Source organism: Pinus tabuliformis, chromosome 5_1 (genome assembly GCF_031772625.1).
Source record: "Pinus tabuliformis cultivar Carrire ecotype Pingquan chromosome 5_1, CPIR1, whole genome shotgun sequence".
Classification (NCBI taxonomy): domain Eukaryota; kingdom Viridiplantae; phylum Streptophyta; class Pinopsida; order Pinales; family Pinaceae; genus Pinus; species Pinus tabuliformis.
In genome coordinates this window covers 151,417,023-151,434,998 of record NC_142305.1, presented here as the reverse complement: position 1 = coordinate 151,434,998, position 17,976 = coordinate 151,417,023, and positions in this window count along the sequence as shown.

Here is a 17,976-nt window from a genome sequence, read left to right as displayed (position 1 = left end):
CTAGGCCTTAAACTCCTCAAAGCTCTAGGAGCTGCAAAAGTGTCTATTTTAGGAGACTCTAATTTAATCATACAACAGATGAAAGGCAATTTTGTAACCAATGACAACAGAATGAGAGCCTATAGGACCGCTGCTACTAATATACTCCAGGCATTCACTGAATTCAAGCTTGACAAGATTTCCAAAAATCACAACATTCATGCACACAGCCTAGCCACCTTTGCTAGTACATGCAAGCTTCCTTTTGACCCAAACCATCAGTTCACAGCTGAAATAAAACATAGACCCGTTGTCCCAAATAATGTTAAAGATTGGCAAGTATTCGAAAATGATGCCCAGATTAATAATTTCCTCACCCTTGAGCATGAATTTGCGAATATTAACATCGACATGGATGTTATGAACGGCTCCCAGCACCAAACAAATGAAAATCAGCAAGATGTAACGGCTACAACAACCAAGCAAATCCTGAAACCAACTATTTTTGACAAAGAAAACATAGAACAACTGAAACAAATACACTTGGAAGAAGTAGCCAGAACAGAGACAGAGATCATTGACTTAAAAGATAACTTTCTGCCTGCCAGCCTGACCCCACTAGAAGACATGTTTCATGCTAATGACGTGCCCAGAAAGCCAAAACTGCAACCCATAAACACTGAGATAGAGGAACACAACATTGGGACAGCAGAGAAGCCAAAAATGATCAAACTGTCCAAAAATTTACCACCTGATCAAAAGCCCAAGTACATTGACTTATTCAAAGAGTTCCAAGATGTATTTGCTTGGAGCTATGAGGATTTGAAATCCTATGACACTGCAGTGATCCAACACACAATCCCCTTAAAACCAAAACAGAAACCCTTCAAGCAGAAACTTAGAAGAATTAACCCTATGCTTCTTCCCGCAATTGAGAAGGAAGTAAAGAGGATGTTTGAAGCAGGCATCATAGCACCTATCAGATTTTCTGAATGGGTGTCCAATCTTGTTCCTACAAGAAAAAAGACAGGTGAAATCAGACTTTGTGTAGATCTCAGAAATTTAAACCAAGTCTCCTTAAAAGACCATTACCCTTTGCCCAAAATGGACCACATCTTGCAAAGAGTAGTGGGATCATCTAGAATCTCTTTGCTAGATGGTTTTTCAGGTTTCAACCAGATACTTGTTCACCCGGACGACCAAGACAAAACTGCCTTTACTACACCCTGGGGAACATTTAAGTATGTAAATATGCCATTTGGTCTTAAAAACACTGGTGCTACCTTTCAACGAGCAATGGTTATTGCTTTTGCCAAAGAAATACATGACTTCCTAGTTGTCTACCTTGATGACTTAACCCCATTTTCCAAATCTAATGAAGAACACCTCAAGCATCTTAGGCAAATTTTCATGACATGTAGGAAATATGGCATTTCCTTGAACCCCAAGAAGTCTCTGTTTGGCCTTGAAGAAGGCAAATTACTTGGCCACATCATATCAAAGGATGGAATCATAATTGATCCCGAAAGAATACAAGCCATCCTCCAAATCCCATTTCCAAGAAACATTAAAGAGCTACAAGCATTCCTTGGGAAAATCAACTACTTGAGAAGATTTATTCCAAATCTAGCTGAGCTGATAAGATTGTTAAGCAACATGTTAAAGAAGGATGCCAAGGTAAAATGGTCTCTTGGAACCAAGAAAGCATTTGAGAGTATCAAATCAGCCTTAACACAAACCCCTGTCCTAACTAGCCCACAGTTTGACAAAGATTTTATCATATTTTCGTTTGCATCTGATCACACTATAGCCGCTGTCCTTTTGCAAAAGGATGAACAGGGAGCTGAAAAACCAATCGCTTTTTTCAGCAGAGCCTTAAGAGACGCCCCTTTGAAGTACCCAATAATGGAAAAGCAGGCCTACGCACTTGTTAAGGCCATCAAGGATTTCAGAGTGTACATCTTATATTCACTTGTGATTGCCTATGTCCCACATGCTGCTGTAAAGGACATATTGACTCAAGAGGGATTAGAAGGCAAAAGAGGCAAGTGGATTGCAAACATCCTTGAATATGACATAGAAATAAAGCCAACCAAGTTGATAAAGGGACAAGGTTTAGCTAAATTGATGTCCGAAACAAATTTTCAAGCCTTAGAGATTAACCAGCTGGACAATGAACTGGAGCTGGCGACTCCACAGATCAGTGAAATCTTTTTACAATCCCCATGGTACACTGATATATGCTTTGTATTGTTAAACCTGTGTGCTCCCCGAGGATTGTCTAGAACCAAGAAAAGATTTTTGAAAATGAAGGCTTTAAAGTTTTGTGTTATAGATGGTGCATTATTTTGGAGAAATCATGAAGGTATATTGCTTAATTGTTTAACCATGAATGAAACTAACAATGTCATGAAAGAATTCCATGCAGGTGACTGTGGAGGACACCTATATTGGAAGTCCACTGCTGATAAAATTTTAAGGGCTGGTTTTTATTGGCCCTCTGTTTTGCAGATGTAAAGAAGTTTGCCATGTCATGTCACAAATGCCAATTTTTTTAGGGAAAGAGAAAGTTATTACCCCTGCCCCTTAAACCCATCTCAACCGAACAACCTTTTCAACAATGGGGTCTTGACTTCATTGGAGAAATCCATCCCTCTTCCTCAGGCCAGCACAAATGGATCCTAACAGCCACCGACTATTTCACTAAGTGGGTTGAAGCCATTCCCTATAGACAAGCCAATGACACCATCATTATCCAATTCCTTGAGTGCAATATCCTTTCCAGATTTGGCTGCCCTGATAAAATCATCACTTACAATGCCGATGCCTTTAAGTCCAAAAGGATGATCAATTTTTTCCACAGATTTCATATTACCTTGGGCCACTCCACGGCCTATTACCCTCAAGGTAATGGCTTGGCTGAATCATCTAACAAAAGCCTCATCAACATCATAAAGAAAGTGCTGGAAGAAAACAAGAAGAACTGGCACAAAAAACAGGTAAATGCCCTATGGGCAGACAGAATTTCAAGCAAAAGATCAATTGGGATGAGCCCTTATGAGCTGGTATACGGCATGGAGGCTAGATTTCCTTCATCCCTGGGCATTCCTACTATCAAACTGTTACAAGAGATTCAGGCTTAACCAAATGACATCCAAAGAAGAATCAATCAGACCATCCATCTGCAGCAAACCAGAGAACAAGTTTATGACAGAGTTCAAATTGTGCAAGAAAAGCTCAAAAAGATGTTTGATAAGAGAGCTAAGGCTGAGGATTTCAATGTTGGTGACAAAGTTCTAAGATGGGACTCAAGAAGGGAAGACAAGGGCAAACATACCAAGTTTGATTTTTTATGGAGAGGTACATTGGTTATTTCTGCTGTTCAGGGAAATAACACTTATTTTCTCAGATATGTAGAGGACGGCACTGCCGAAGAAGGCCCTGTCAATGGCCGTATGCTAAAAAATTACCATGACCCCTTTTAAGGGACACAATGCAGTTTTGTATATATCTTTGTACAGTCTTATTTGTATATATCAGCACTCTGTTTTTATTTTGTATAAGCAGGCCGATTGTTTAAGAAGCAACAGTAAATTTGTGAAGGCACAGCCAAAACAAGCGTTCCGGTTTTAAAGGCTCTGTCTCTGCACCAATTTCAGTAAAACAGCAAAAGGGAAACTGTCACATTACAATCAATTCATGGTAGAAAAGAACTATTTGCAGTCATTGTGCATAATTATCAAGCACGCAGAAGAAAGCAGGCGATGTTGCACAGTTCACAATAATTCAGTTGAGGAGGAGGTTGTTCATAGTTCAAAGTTTATATCTTTAGCAGCCAGAACAAATGTTTCCAGTCTACAGCAACCACAGAAGATCAAGGCAGTCTGACCTGCTGTTCTTGGCTTTTCACAAGGAAAAGCCATCTCCAAGTGGAGCCACTGTTAGCCTCCTGTTGCAACAGGGTTTCCTCTTTCATGATTGACATTTTTACATGCCAAATATGTCATACTTTGCAAGCTGCAGTGCTCCATATTTCCACAAGAAAACCATGAAGTGTGCTAGTCCAAATGCCACTGTTGATTCCAATTTTGATGAGTTGTTCCAGTTTTGAAGAGTTTTCATTTAAGGGAGGTCCAAACAGTCTAATCTTGGTCTCCCTAGGTTTCAATTTCCTGTTTTAGAATATAGAGAATGATATCTGTCCAAACAGTTTAATCTTAGCAGATCTGTAGATAGGTAGAGAATCAAAGGGACCCAACTGCTTAATCTGGGCCCTGGCAGAAATAAGTGTAGATTTAGATAGGAAATCATTCAAAAGAAAAATTGTAAATCAGGGTCTGCAAGTCTAAGTGCACCCAAACCAAAAAGAAGAAAAATTGTTAGGAAAGTAGGCCAGGTAGGTAGCTGTGAGGTTGCAGAATGATGATTTATGATCAATTTTGTGTTACAACTGCAGGCAGTTTTCATTCAAAGGAGCTCAAAGGTGGACATCACTAACTCCGCCTTCTTCTAATTCCCTAACGTCACTTACTAACTTCCCAAAGAGTTCAAGATCTACTTGATTCCTCTTAGTTTCATCATCATCCATATCAGTTGCCTTGGTGAAGATCTGCTTCACTCAAGGATTTTATTTCTTTTCAAATTCTTTTCCCCAAAATTAGCCTAAGGTCCCTGACCTTAGCGCCTGCTTATCATCTCCATATTAACTACTAACTCTAGTATATAACTCCCTATTAGTTTTCCCCTTCCCCTACTAAAACTATGCATATAAAATTCCCCTATGTAAATATCCCCTCCCTGGCAATATAGCCATACTTTTTCCAAGTCCGGGAAAAAATGGTCCACTTGGGGCTGTTTTTATCCCATCCGAGTCATAGCAGGAGTTAGATGACACCTGGTCATGCTAACAACCTCTCCCCTAGCCCTAAAAACCCTCAAAAACCCTCTTTTCCACCCCCTTACCTTAAGTTTTGGGCAGAAATTGTTAAACCCGCGTGCATTAAACCCATGTTTTACCCCTTATCCCTAAGCCCCAACTGTAAATACATTAACCCGCCCATTTTAAACCCCATATCCCACTTTCCCTAAGTCTACAACCCCCGCCGCACATTATTAAAATCGGAATATCCCTTGGATATCCCCGCCCACTAACCCGCCGTCGCCTCGCCCTTCCCGCCAACTGTCCGATCATCCTGTGCCCAGATCAATGGTTGACGGGCCATCCCATCTCCGAACCGCCCGAAGGTTAGCATCTGGGAGATGAGCGGTATTCCCGCCGTACCTCCTGCCACGCGTCACCTCTTGGGCTGTGGCGGAGCCCCCTCTGACAAAAGCGCTCATGCCCAAAGGCGGTGCGCCCCAAAACCGGAAACCGCCCCTGCCCGGTGACGTCACCTGCTTACGTCACCCCCTGCCTAGTCACCATGACACATCACCTGCCTACGTGGCCCTCCTGCCACTGTACCGCCGAGTCACCTGCCACATGTCCTGCCACACCATCAGACCCGCCGTACTGCCACGTCACCTCCATACGTGATGATGTCATCATCCTAACGTCATCCCGCCACGTCATCATGCTGACGTCATCTGCCGTACAAAGTCACATCATGCTGAAGTCATGCTGATGTCATCAGCATTTTTAGCACGAAGGGCGAAAATTGCACTCCCGAGCCCCGGAATCAGTTTCTGAGGCAGTTTTTGATGAGCGATTTGCGCCTAGCGCAAATCGCTCATCGGTGGATAAATTAGGCCTGAATGGGGAATATTTAGGGAATCTTTTCATTATGCAGCCCCCAGCAAGCCCGAAAGGCGCCAAATGACCCATTTTTCTTCGCGAAGCTTGTCGAAAGGAGCGAAAAACAGTTTTGAAGAAAACAGAGGCCGAACAGCGGCCATTAAATGTTGATTTAACACACAGCACATCAGAGCAGCATCGGTTTATTGCCAAAGAGTATCAGAGGAAGAAGAAGAGCCAAAGAGTATCAGCCGAAGATTTTTTTAGGGGCTCGAAGCACCTGTACATTAACGAGTCCCTCAGAAAAGTCAAGTCAGGAGGTGTAAGCCCATCCTTGCCCTCAAATCACAATTAAGGCATTCAAGGCCACCAGACAGCAGAGATATAGAAACCCATACACATTTATTTCATAAAACACTGCATCAAGCCACCGAGGACAACATCATTTACTCAGTTTTGATACGGCGGCCCTCAGCGCAACCAAAGATATTTTCATGCATTTATTTCAGATAGGATTAGGTCAAAATAATCGTTCTTTAGGACCTGTTTAGGTCAATATGTAATAAAATCAGTTGTAGAGAGTTTTTCCCTATATATACCGCCCTCCACATTGTTACAAGGGTTGGTTAATTGAGAATTTTCACTAGAGACTCGCATTGTATACCTGAGTTTTTTCTATAATCAAAGATTGCTGAAATCTTGGAGAGCAAACTGTCTGTTGTAAATGAATGTTTTGAAGATGTGAAGATGGAACCCTTGTGCTGCAGTCTGAAGCAATAAGTGCATCTTACCTCTGTTTATTGTTTACCACTATCTAAATAGCAGAAAGAAAGAATAGCTTAGAATTTGTTTAAGTACACTCTATGCTCAATTTCTGTTGTTTCTTTATGTTTTCCTCTAAATGAATAGGTTATGAATATGAATTCCTCCTGGCTCATATTTACCCCTATTCACCTGTGTTGGCCAATTATCTAGGGATTCTTCGTTGCCCCTAGGTAGAGCTCTGTTACCCCCATCTGTTAAGCTGATTGAGAGATTATTAACTGCCTCTCATTACTTAGCATTCTTTCCATCATTTAAACCTGAAATATTGTTTCATGTGCAGCTATCTTGCTCCATTTTCCTCTCTTGTGACCGAAGAAATGCACCAGTGGTTCTCCTCCTCGACTCCACTTCCAAATGGTTTGAAACTTCCAGACTATGCCTTGCCTCTTTGTCTGAAAACATCAATTTTCCCACCAAAAACAAAACAAAAACCCTCTGAACTCAAAACCTAGCCTAAAATCCTTTTCAACAAAGCTAAATCTGAAAGAGAGAGCCCTCTCTGATTGCAGGTTGGCTAGAACCTGCAGTCCAAAGTTGGTCTGTGGTTACCTCGGCCGTATCCTTTTCCGAAGCTTAAGGACAACCTGAGTGATAACACATAGAAACATGTCTTGATCAAGTGTGTTGAAATGAAATTGAGGTTGATTCCTTTTATAGTATTTCTTGAGGGTTTACTTGGGGTTGAGATTGACCCAAGTAGTTACCCAACTGGTTAGGGTCGACCTGTTCCATAATGAATGAATGAATAAAATAATTCAAAACTTACATTCTGCTTAACCAAATTAGGTGATCTTTGGGTCGATTTTGGTCCTCTGGAAAAGAGGAATTAAATGCAATCATCATCTTGGTCATCTGAGTTGTTTAATGTGGGATTTGACCCTAGTTTCAAAACTTAACACTCCCTCTCAACTAAGAAGAATTCCACCTGCCAATTTTTTTCAGTTGATCTTTGCATCATCCTGTAATGATTTGACTTTCTCTTCTTAACTCTATCTATTGAAGATTTCCCATATCTAGAAGAATAATAATCGGGAAGCAATAGATTCCACCCATATCGACCGATAGGATTATATATCATATAGGGGAGCACATCTCCAACCCAATCGTATTGCCTACCGATCTTCCCAACAATGACCCTCAGTAGTCATGTGGTAGAACACTTGCATCATAATCAACTTGGATTGTACACCCCAAGTATGTTCTTAAATCGTTGACCAAAACAAGGAGCGATATTCCCATCAATCTATCCTGCTTGGGGTATGATGCTAATTGGGGTATATTCTACAAAGACCAAGATGGGAGCATCATTCTCTGACCCTATGAAGATAGGGGAGCAACATTCTTCTACCCTAAGTAACATATAGGGTAGCTCCATATTGTCTAGAGTTCCCTTAACCCTAGGGGCCCTCTATCTCAATTCCTCACCCTCGGAGCTCAAGTAGGGTACGAAGAGTATGCTCAATGTCCTCGATCAGTAGTGCCTCTTATCCAGAGGGGCTACATCCATCAGTCCAAGTTGTTCTCTGGAAATCGAGAACTTTCTCTTTGGCAATGCCTTGGTGAGAATATTTTCAATTTGTTCATCTATTGATATGTGATGGAGCTTGAAAACTCCTCTTTGCACTGTGTCTCGAATGAAGTGATATTGAATATCAATGTGCTTGGACTTGTCATTAAACAGATGATTTTCTGCCAAACATATTCCACTCTTGTTGTCATAGTATATCACTGTTGTATCTAGGAATTGTTCAAATAGCTCTCCAAAGAGATTTCTTAACCATACGTCTTTGCAGCTAGAAATGTTAGCGGAAATATATTTTGCTTCATTTTTGCTCAATGCTATAGACTTTTGTTTCCCGCTCATCCAGGATATCATGGTAGATCCAAGGCTAAAACAACATTCAGATGTACTTTTCTTGTCGATAACATTTCCGGCCCAGTCAACATCAGTGTATCCATGAAGTTAAACATTTCATGTAGAATATATTAGGCCAAGTGTGATCGACCTATGAAAATATCTCAATATGTGTTTGGAAGCTATCCAATGTGTGTGGCAAGGATCGGTAATGAATTGACTCAATGTGTTTAGTGCATAGCATACGTCTGGACGGGTGTTCACAAGGAACATCAAAGCCCCAATCGGTTGTCTATACCGGGATGGATTTTCTAACTCTGGTCCTGCAACATCTCCACATAACTTCTTGAAGTTCATTTCCATGGGTGTAACCATGGATTTACGTTCAGTCATTCCAAATATTTCCAACAACTTTACAACGTATTTTCCTTGTGAAAGGAAAATCTCACCAGGATTTTTCCATACTTCAAGGCCCAAAAAGTAGTGCATGAGACCAAGGTATTTCATTTCAAACTCAAAGGCTAGCTTCCTCTTACATTCAATCATGAGGGACTCACTACCTATCAAGAATAGATCGTTAACATATAAAACCAAAATCAGTGGCATACCTTGGACTACCTTGAAATAGAGGTTGGGATAGACATTGATTCTTGTGAATCCCATCTTCACTAAGTAACTTTCAATACGTGCATACCAAGCTCAAGGAGCTTGCTTCAATCCATACACTTCCTTCTTCAACCTGCAAACATGTGTTCTTCAATATTCTACTTCAATTCCCTGTGGTTGTTCAACATATACCTCTTCATGTAACATGCCATGAAGGAATTCGATCATTACATCCATATGATGAGGAGTCCATCCCTAACTCACAACAAGGGAAACTATAGAATGAATGGTTGTATATCGAGCTACAGGAGGAAATATGTCATCATATATCTTCTCCCTCTTTTTGAGAGAAGCCTCGAGCTACGAACCGTGCTTTATATTTCTCAATGTTTTCAATTCCTTGTTTGATATTAAATAGCCATTTTGAAGTCACAACAAACTTCCCTTTTAGTCTAGGTACAATATTCCATACATCATTTTTCATAATTGATTCATAATCTTTAGCCATAACATCTTTCCAAACTTTTTCTTTTACTGCTTCTTCTAATGTGGACCAAAACATTTCCTTAATACTTGCATGGTTGCTTCCTTTCTCTAAATGATCTGTGATTGGGGAAATTTCTTTCAGAATCCTGTCAAGTATCGTGAAGCCAAAGTGGTCTCTTCCTAGAGGGAGGATCACTTGGAGGATCTAACAGATCCATAGGTTCTATGGGATCATCAACCATATCAGACTCAAGTAGAGATGGACCATCCAAAATATCCTAGTCATCATTCTCTTCCTTGGGAAGAGGAGGTGCAGGAAGATCTCTTGCTTTTCCAAGAGATGGACCTTCATCAAATATTACGTCCCTACTAATTTCAACCTTCCTATGACCAAGAATATAAATTCTATATGCTTTAGAATTTTCACAATAACCCACAAATGTACCTTTTCTTCCAGTAGCTTCTAATTTTTTCCTTTTGTCTTTCGGCGCATGAAAATATACTAGGCATCCAAATACATGAAGATGGTTGATATCAGGCTTAATGCCTGAATATTTATTCAGGAGTCTTGTTTTCAAATGCTTGATGAGGCACCCTATTCTGAACATATAAAATAGTAGATGTAGCTTCAGCACAAAGGAACTTTGGCACCTTTTGATCATGGAGCATAGCACATGCAACTTCTAATATAGACATACTCTTTCTTTCGACTATACCATTATGTTCAGGAGTATATGGCACAATCGTTTCCTTCTTGATTCTGTGTTAATGCTATGAATTCTTTTGACATGTATTCTCCACCATTGTTATACCTAAAGACTCTAATTCTCTTTCTTGATTGATTTTTGATCAAGGCTTTGAATTCCTTGAATGTTTCAAAGGCTTCATGCTTGTGCTTAAGATAGTATATCAATGTGTTTCTTGAGAAATAAATAAAAAAAGGTAATGTAGTATAGATGACCACCAACAGAATGTACAGGCATTAGATCACATATATTAGAATGAATGAGATGGAGGATGTCATGAGTTTTGTTCTTACTAAAGTGAAATGGTCCCCTTGTTTGCTTTCCACTTGCATAACCTAGGCAAACTCCATCATGATGAGCTTGAAAATTAGCAATACTAGAGACCAATTTCTTCAATTTCATAAGTGCATCATAGTGAAGATGTGTCATCTTGTGGTGCCATAATTCGCTCCAATGATTGGTATTATGGACCAGTGCTAGGAGACGTCTTCCAGTGACCCTATAGAGTCCTTCAAATCTCAATCCTAGTCTGAAGGCATCCCTCATAGGTGAATTGGCAGGCCAAGTTAGAACTTTACCTTTGATGAACGAAACCCTCATCCCTTTATCTTCCAAAGCAAATATAGATACCATATTCTTCATTAATATTGGTACATACATAACATCATGCAAAAGAATTGATTTCCCAGAATTCAACTAAAATTTGACGGACCCAAAGGCTTTCACATGAAGAATAGAGTTGTCTCCAAGAATGATCTTTAGCTTAGTCTCCCTCTCTACCAGATTTGGGAGAACTTCCTTATAGCCAGAGAAATGATGAGTGGCCCCACTATTAACCAACCAACTATCCCATGAATCTGGTGGAGAAGAAATAGTAAGATCAGAAATGAGAATGTATTCAAATTTATTTACAACATTACTTTCAGACTTGGGAGCCCTTGACTTCTGTTGAGGATGATGATCTTCTTCACAGTCGCTTGAGGAGTCTCCCTTTCTTCTATCATCTTTTATGTTACAGTTATTCCCTTGATAGTCTTTTCTTATTTTGTTATTGTAGTTGCCTCTAGTGTTGCAGCATGGCCTCTTTCCTATCTCAGGACAATCTCATGCATAATGACCCTTTTTGTGACAATTGAAGCATTCAACATGAGATGTCGATCTGTCATCTCTTATTTTTGTATTTTGAGAAGGAGGCTTCCTTAATGAACCTCTTTTTGTCTTCTTCTTTTTACCATGAGTTATGTATGCAGCATGCTCTCCCTCTTCATGTTTTTGAATCCTTCCTCTTGATATCATCCTAGATTCTTCTTGAGTGAGTTTTCTAATGATCTCATCATATGATGAAAGGAAATTACCATTGTTGATAGTAGTAATGAAGGTTTCCCAAATGGAGGGGAGACCTCTAAGAGTCACAACTACTAGCTCCCTGTCGGGTACATTTTATCCATCCCTCTGCAATTGATCTCTAAGATTAGAGATCCTCATAATGTAGGATTGGACAGCTTCACCTTTGTTCATCTTAATTTGCTTGAGTTGATATTTCAAGGTGATGATCTCATTTAGGTTATTGACTTCATACATGCCGGTTATCTTGTCATACATATCTTTAGACTCTCTTAAATTCCCAACATAAGCAAGTAAATGATCTTATAAACCATCAACTATAATTTTCTTTGCTTTAGACTCACCTTTCTTGTACCTATTCTTGAGAGAAGCGAAAGCATTTTCTAGAGGCTTGGGCATCCTTCCTTGAATGTATTCTATCACATCATTGTTGTCTGCTATGATTTCCAATCTGACTTTCCATGCAGAAAAAGTGGATGCATCACACAACTTTTCATGCTCCTTGAAGGTAGAGGACAACATCTTGACCTTGAATAGGCAATCTACTTTCTGAAGAAAAGGGCTTCAAAACTTGTCTTCTCTTGGGATTATCTTTCACCTTAACTCTGATACCATGTTAAATTTTCTAATTGTTCTATGATGTATCAGTTACTTTAGCACAATTTATCTTTTCATTAACATTGCATCCAATTATTAGCAGTATAATCAATCATAAACATAACTGAAGAAAGAACAATATATGGAGTGATAGAGAATACAACAACACAACCATAAGAGACAGCATATTGGTCCAAGACCAGGGAAAACCCCACAAGGGGAAACCAATTCAAATATTTTTCTTTAGTAGATCGTCATAAAAATATTTCAGAAGTGAGTACAATGATCCCAATACATATGGTTTGCATCAGATAATAATCAATCAGATCTACTGATCTGTTATAACAACAAAGAGAAACCTAGATCTATTAAATCACTAAAGTCAACTGAATCTAAGATGTCAAATATTAGATCTAAACTATGGTCGCCCTCATGATGATTGACTGTGTGTGATTGAAACTCCTTGGTCTCTCTCTTTGTCACTGTATGTGAGTGACTGTTGTTGTGGGGAAAAGTATCCGATGCGGATGACCCTATCCCTACTCTAAAGGTGACAGTCTTTAGCAACAACTGAAAGTAAAGCTTTGATGTTTTCCTTTATGAAAGTACAGAGAGAAGGATGAAAAGATTAACCAACCTGGTGTCTTTCGCTTAGTCGATCCTTGTCCTCTCTCTTTGTCTCTTGTTCCCAGCTCCTTGCTCTCTTTGCCGGTCCAGCTACACACAGATCCTGCACAAAACAAGAGAGCAAACTACAAGATACATGTACTCATAACTGAAGCATGGATTAGGATGAATCAAATATACATGTAAATACAATACATCAATGCAATACAAGTATATAGGAGAACATGCAAAACTTTATTGATAGAAGTAACAGGGTTCTGAGAAGGTTACAACCAATGATGGCTCCAATCCAGCAGCACCTCCCCAGCAGCAAGAACTCTCCTCTTCACCTCTAGTAAAACAATCACCCAATAGCTCTAACTGTAAACCAACAGCACCTCCTTGCTTTACACAAAATTCCAGCCTCCTTAGACCTCATAGAAGAGCTCTATATATAGGATAGAAGAAGAGAGGATGAGTCAGCTTGAGACTGACATGAAGCTGCCTTGTGTCCTCTCCCTCTTCAGTTAATCTTCAGTTCTTGAGTCCACTTGGAGATCCTTGCTTACACATGGTGATCAAGTACCTCTTACTCATCACAGGGCGAATCTCATGAACCAAGTGTCAGTTTGGAAGCTTCCTGGGCAGTTGACACCTTGCAGGATGACTGTGCCACTTGGCCAATCTCGCCCAGCGCAGGTAGCCTTCATTAATCTTGACTTCCAGCGCAGGTACAAGGAGGGACAGTTGCATTCCAGCGCAGAAGCTCAGTGGAGCAGCTGACATGATCCAAAATAAGCCTGTTTTGAAGTGTTTTCAGGTGGAGAACTGATTGGAAGTGCTGTTGTTTGATGACCTTGTTCTTTTAGGGGTAAGAACAACATGTTTAGGGACTGAGGATCCCTGTGATTATTGACATTTCATGCTCCATGATGCGAGGCACAAAAATGTCTATAACAGTTGCCCCCTAAAGTATGAGGCCGTTTATCGGGTGAAATGCTTTATCTAGAGGGTCCGAAGTTCATTCCAGTGCTGAGGAGGAGCCTTGTAATACAATACAATACAATACATTATTTTTCATTCTATTTTCATGATCTAGCTGAGGCGGGATAATGTCAAGGAGAAGTGGTCTACAGCAAGTACAATGACCGGCAAGCAATCAGCTAAAAATTCAGTGAAAACAGGGCCAAGACACAGAGGGAAAGCTGAGCAAGACAATGGCTAACTGGACCAGCGCAGGTTCTAGTCTGCCAGTTTGACTCTCAGCGCAGTTCCCGAAGGGAGCACCTGCGCTATAATGCAGACTGCCTGTGGACAGCCTGCACTGACTCACGAGAGTTTCGTCTATAAAGAATTCCGGGTCATAAAAAGCTCAAAAATGCACTGTTTTTGCTGAAATAAAAAGCTATAGGTCAAGTACAGGCTAAGGGATGATCAAGAGGATGAAGATCTATCACAAAGAGTAAAAAGTCTTTTGTAGATAGGCTGTTCAAATCTTGAATTTGCTCAACAAATGAGCAAGAGTAGCAGTCCCTCTACTTCGCTTTTGATATAGTCAAAAGCTTTTCGATTTGGTACTCTTTTCTTCAAGAAATGAATAGCAAAATACTACAAACACCAACAAGATACTAGGCTCCCCAGCGGAGTCGCCAGTTTGTTGTGGGGAAAAGTATCCGATGCGGATGACCCTATCCCTACTCTAAAGGTGACAGTCTTTAGCAACAACTGAAAGTAAAGCTTTGATGTTTTCCTTTATGAAAGTACAGAGAGAAGGATGAAAAGATTAACCAACCTGGTGTCTTTCGCTTAGTCGATCCTTGTCCTCTCTCTTTGTCTCTTGTTCCCAGCTCCTTGCTCTCTTTGCCAGTCCAGCTACACACAGATCCTGCACAAAACAAGAGAGCAAACTACAAGATACATGTACTCATAACTGAAGCATGGATTAGGATGAATCAAATATACATGTAAATACAATACATCAATGCAATACAAGTATATAGGAGAACATGCAAAACTTTATTGATAGAAGTAACAGGGTTCTGAGAAGGTTACAACCAATGATGGCTCCAATCCAGCAGCACCTCCCCAGTAGCAAGAACTCTCCTCTTCACCTCTAGTAAAACAATCACCCAATAGCTCTAACTGTAAACCAACAGCACCTCCTTGCTTTACACAAAATTCCAGCCTCCTTAGACCTCATAGAAGAGCTCTATATATAGGATAGAAGAAGAGAGGATGAGTCAGCTTGAGACTGACATGAAGCTGCCTTGTGTCCTCTCCCTCTTCAGTTAATCTTCAGTTCTTGAGTCCACTTGGAGATCCTTGCTTACACATGGTGATCAAGTACCTCTTACTCATCACAGGGCGAATCTCATGAACCAAGTGTCAGTTTGGAAGCTTCCTGGGCAGTTGACACCTTGCAGGATGACTGTGCCACTTGGCCAATCTCACCCAGCGCAGGTAGCCTTCATTAATCTTGACTTCCAGCGCAGGTACAAGGAGGGACAGTTGCATTCCAGCGCAGAAGCTCAGTGGAGCAGCTGACATGATCCAAAATAAGCCTGTTTTGAAGTGTTTTCAGGTGGAGAACTGATTGGAAGTGCTGTTGTTTGATGACCTTGTTCTTTTAGGGGTAAGAACAACTTGTTTAGGGACTGAGGATCCCTGTGATTATTGACATTTCATGCTCCATGATGCGAGGCACAAAAATGTCTATAACAACTGTGACTGCAGAGTCACTCCTAGGAGGTCTTAATGCGGGCGACTATGGCACTAAACAACTAAAACCCACATTAGCTCCCTTGATGTTGTTGTGCGAGTGACAGAGATGGAAAGGTCACTCCCTTACTGATGTTGTGCGAGTGACTGAGATGGCAAGGCCGCTCCCAAGGCTACCTTGTGCAAGCGACTAGGGACTGGAACCTTTCGATCTGCCTCTGAACCCAGAGTTGCTCTCACTGAACTATCTCTGAGTGACGAAAGAGGTAGAGTCACTCTCTTTCCTACTCTATGCTTGTGACTAGGGACGAAAAACTTATTTTTTGTGCCAACAATGGAGATCCAAAAAATCCTAACTAAGAGTGAACCTTTCGCTTGTAATTTTGGACCCTGTGCGAACTCCTTCTGATGAACTTGTGCCAACCAAAACAAAACAGAAGAATAGAAACATGTCTTCATCAAGTGTGTTGAAATGAACTTGAGGTCGCTTACTTTTATAGGCTTTCTTGAGGTTTTACTTGGGGTTGATATTGACCCAAGCAGTTACCCAAGTGGTTAGGTCCGACCTGTTCCATAATGAATGAATGAATAAAATAATTCGAAACTTAACTTTCTCTTAACCAAATTAGGTGATCTTTGTGTCGATTTTTGTCCTCCCGAAAATAGGAATTAAATGCAAGCATAATATTGGTCATCTAAGTTGTTCAATGTGGAATTTGACCCTAGTTGCGAAAATTAACATTTTTTTTCTCTATTAATCTTTTCTATATACCATAATTTAAAAAAAAGTTAACAATTTTTCTCCATATAATAGCCGTTAAAAAAATGTTATCATTTTTATACAATTGGATCCTATTGTTATGGATCTCATGCATCCATGTATCACTTATTTATTGGAATTATATCTTCGTAGTGGATATTGAAGATCAAAATTTTTGGTTGTGGTGAATTCTTTTGTTGCTTATAGAGGAGATACTCTTAGAGTTTGGATTTACAAATGTGTTGACGGTGCTAGACCCGCCAACGTTCAGGGGATCACCCTGATATGAAGTCCCAATTAGACCTCACACCGTTTGGTGTGGGAGTCCCATCCGATATGATGGCCCGGTTGCCATTGTCTTAAGGATTTGCCTCACCTCTTGCTTGTCAGCACAAGAGAGTGGTCTTCTTTATCTTCGGGAAGTGAGGTTCGCATGCCTGGTGAGTGTAAGTGTACTTGTGTCAATGGTTCTTTCACTATGAGGGGAAGAGAGTGAAGGTGAGTTCCGGGTTGAAAGGGATCAGTCCCAACTTGGCTAGGAACACACAACACAAAGGACATACACAACTTCCGACAGAGCAGTCCACTTGGATGCGGCAGTCACAACATACAAGGTAAGATAACATGTATAACACTCACAGATCAGTCCAAACGAGTGCAACGATTGTTACAGCAAGGTTCATGTGAAAGGTCTGTCTGATGTCCGACAGAGAAGTCGACACAGACAGGGCAACACTAACAACATATACAATACATTTCAATTAATAGATTATGCATTACAACAAATGAATTAGTTCAGATGTAGAACACAGGTTAAAGCAACATGCATTACAAGTGTTAAAGATCAGTCTTACAAAAAATACAATACATGTGTGAAAACGTGTTGGCCTATTAACGGGCTTCTAAATTAAGCAAAAGTTCCAATACACATTGTTACACCATACATCACTAACCCCGTCAGCAGGGTGTTGGAGCCACTACTTACTCCTCAAAGAAAAGATTACAGACTCTCTTGGCTATGTGGGAGGAGCTGAGGTGAAAAGTCCTTTCATGTACAAATGAGGGAGCGTATTTCTAGCCAAGGGCTAACGGTTGTTTGACTACCCTCATGACCGTTCAAATTCCATGACTTTCCGACTTACATGACTCTATGTTCAACGAGTGGGCCTTTGGACTTCCACATTACATCACATTGATTGACAACAAGCCCATAGTGGAGATGTGAGCAACATGACTCATGACTTGACTCGACATGACTTGACAAGACAATGCTAGTACATTCGTGCTGCCGTTGGAGTGCATGTCGAGCTACAATGCTGCTAAGTGATGGATGTCTTCATGGTGTATCATAGCTTCACCTCCACATGGCGAAGTGCGCAGAGTGTTCTATGATCCTTGGTTCACTTGATGAATCTTTAGCATGTTGTTCATTTCTTTCATGCTAGAAGGTTTGACAAGCTCACTTGTTCGTGAAGGTGCATGTTCATCGTGTTCATCCACTTGGCATGCTTCGTTCGTTCATCTGTTGGTGAACCTGTCCATCTGCATGTGCTCCCTTCGTTCATCTCGTTCGTCATATTGACATGTTTGTTGGTGTAACTATACCTACAGTCACTCATGATGAGATGACATCAAATCCAAAACCTCCTAGTCTACCATGACACATGATCATTCTGATGCAGGTGACCAGGAGAGGAAGTAGGGTTGTGATGCAAGATGA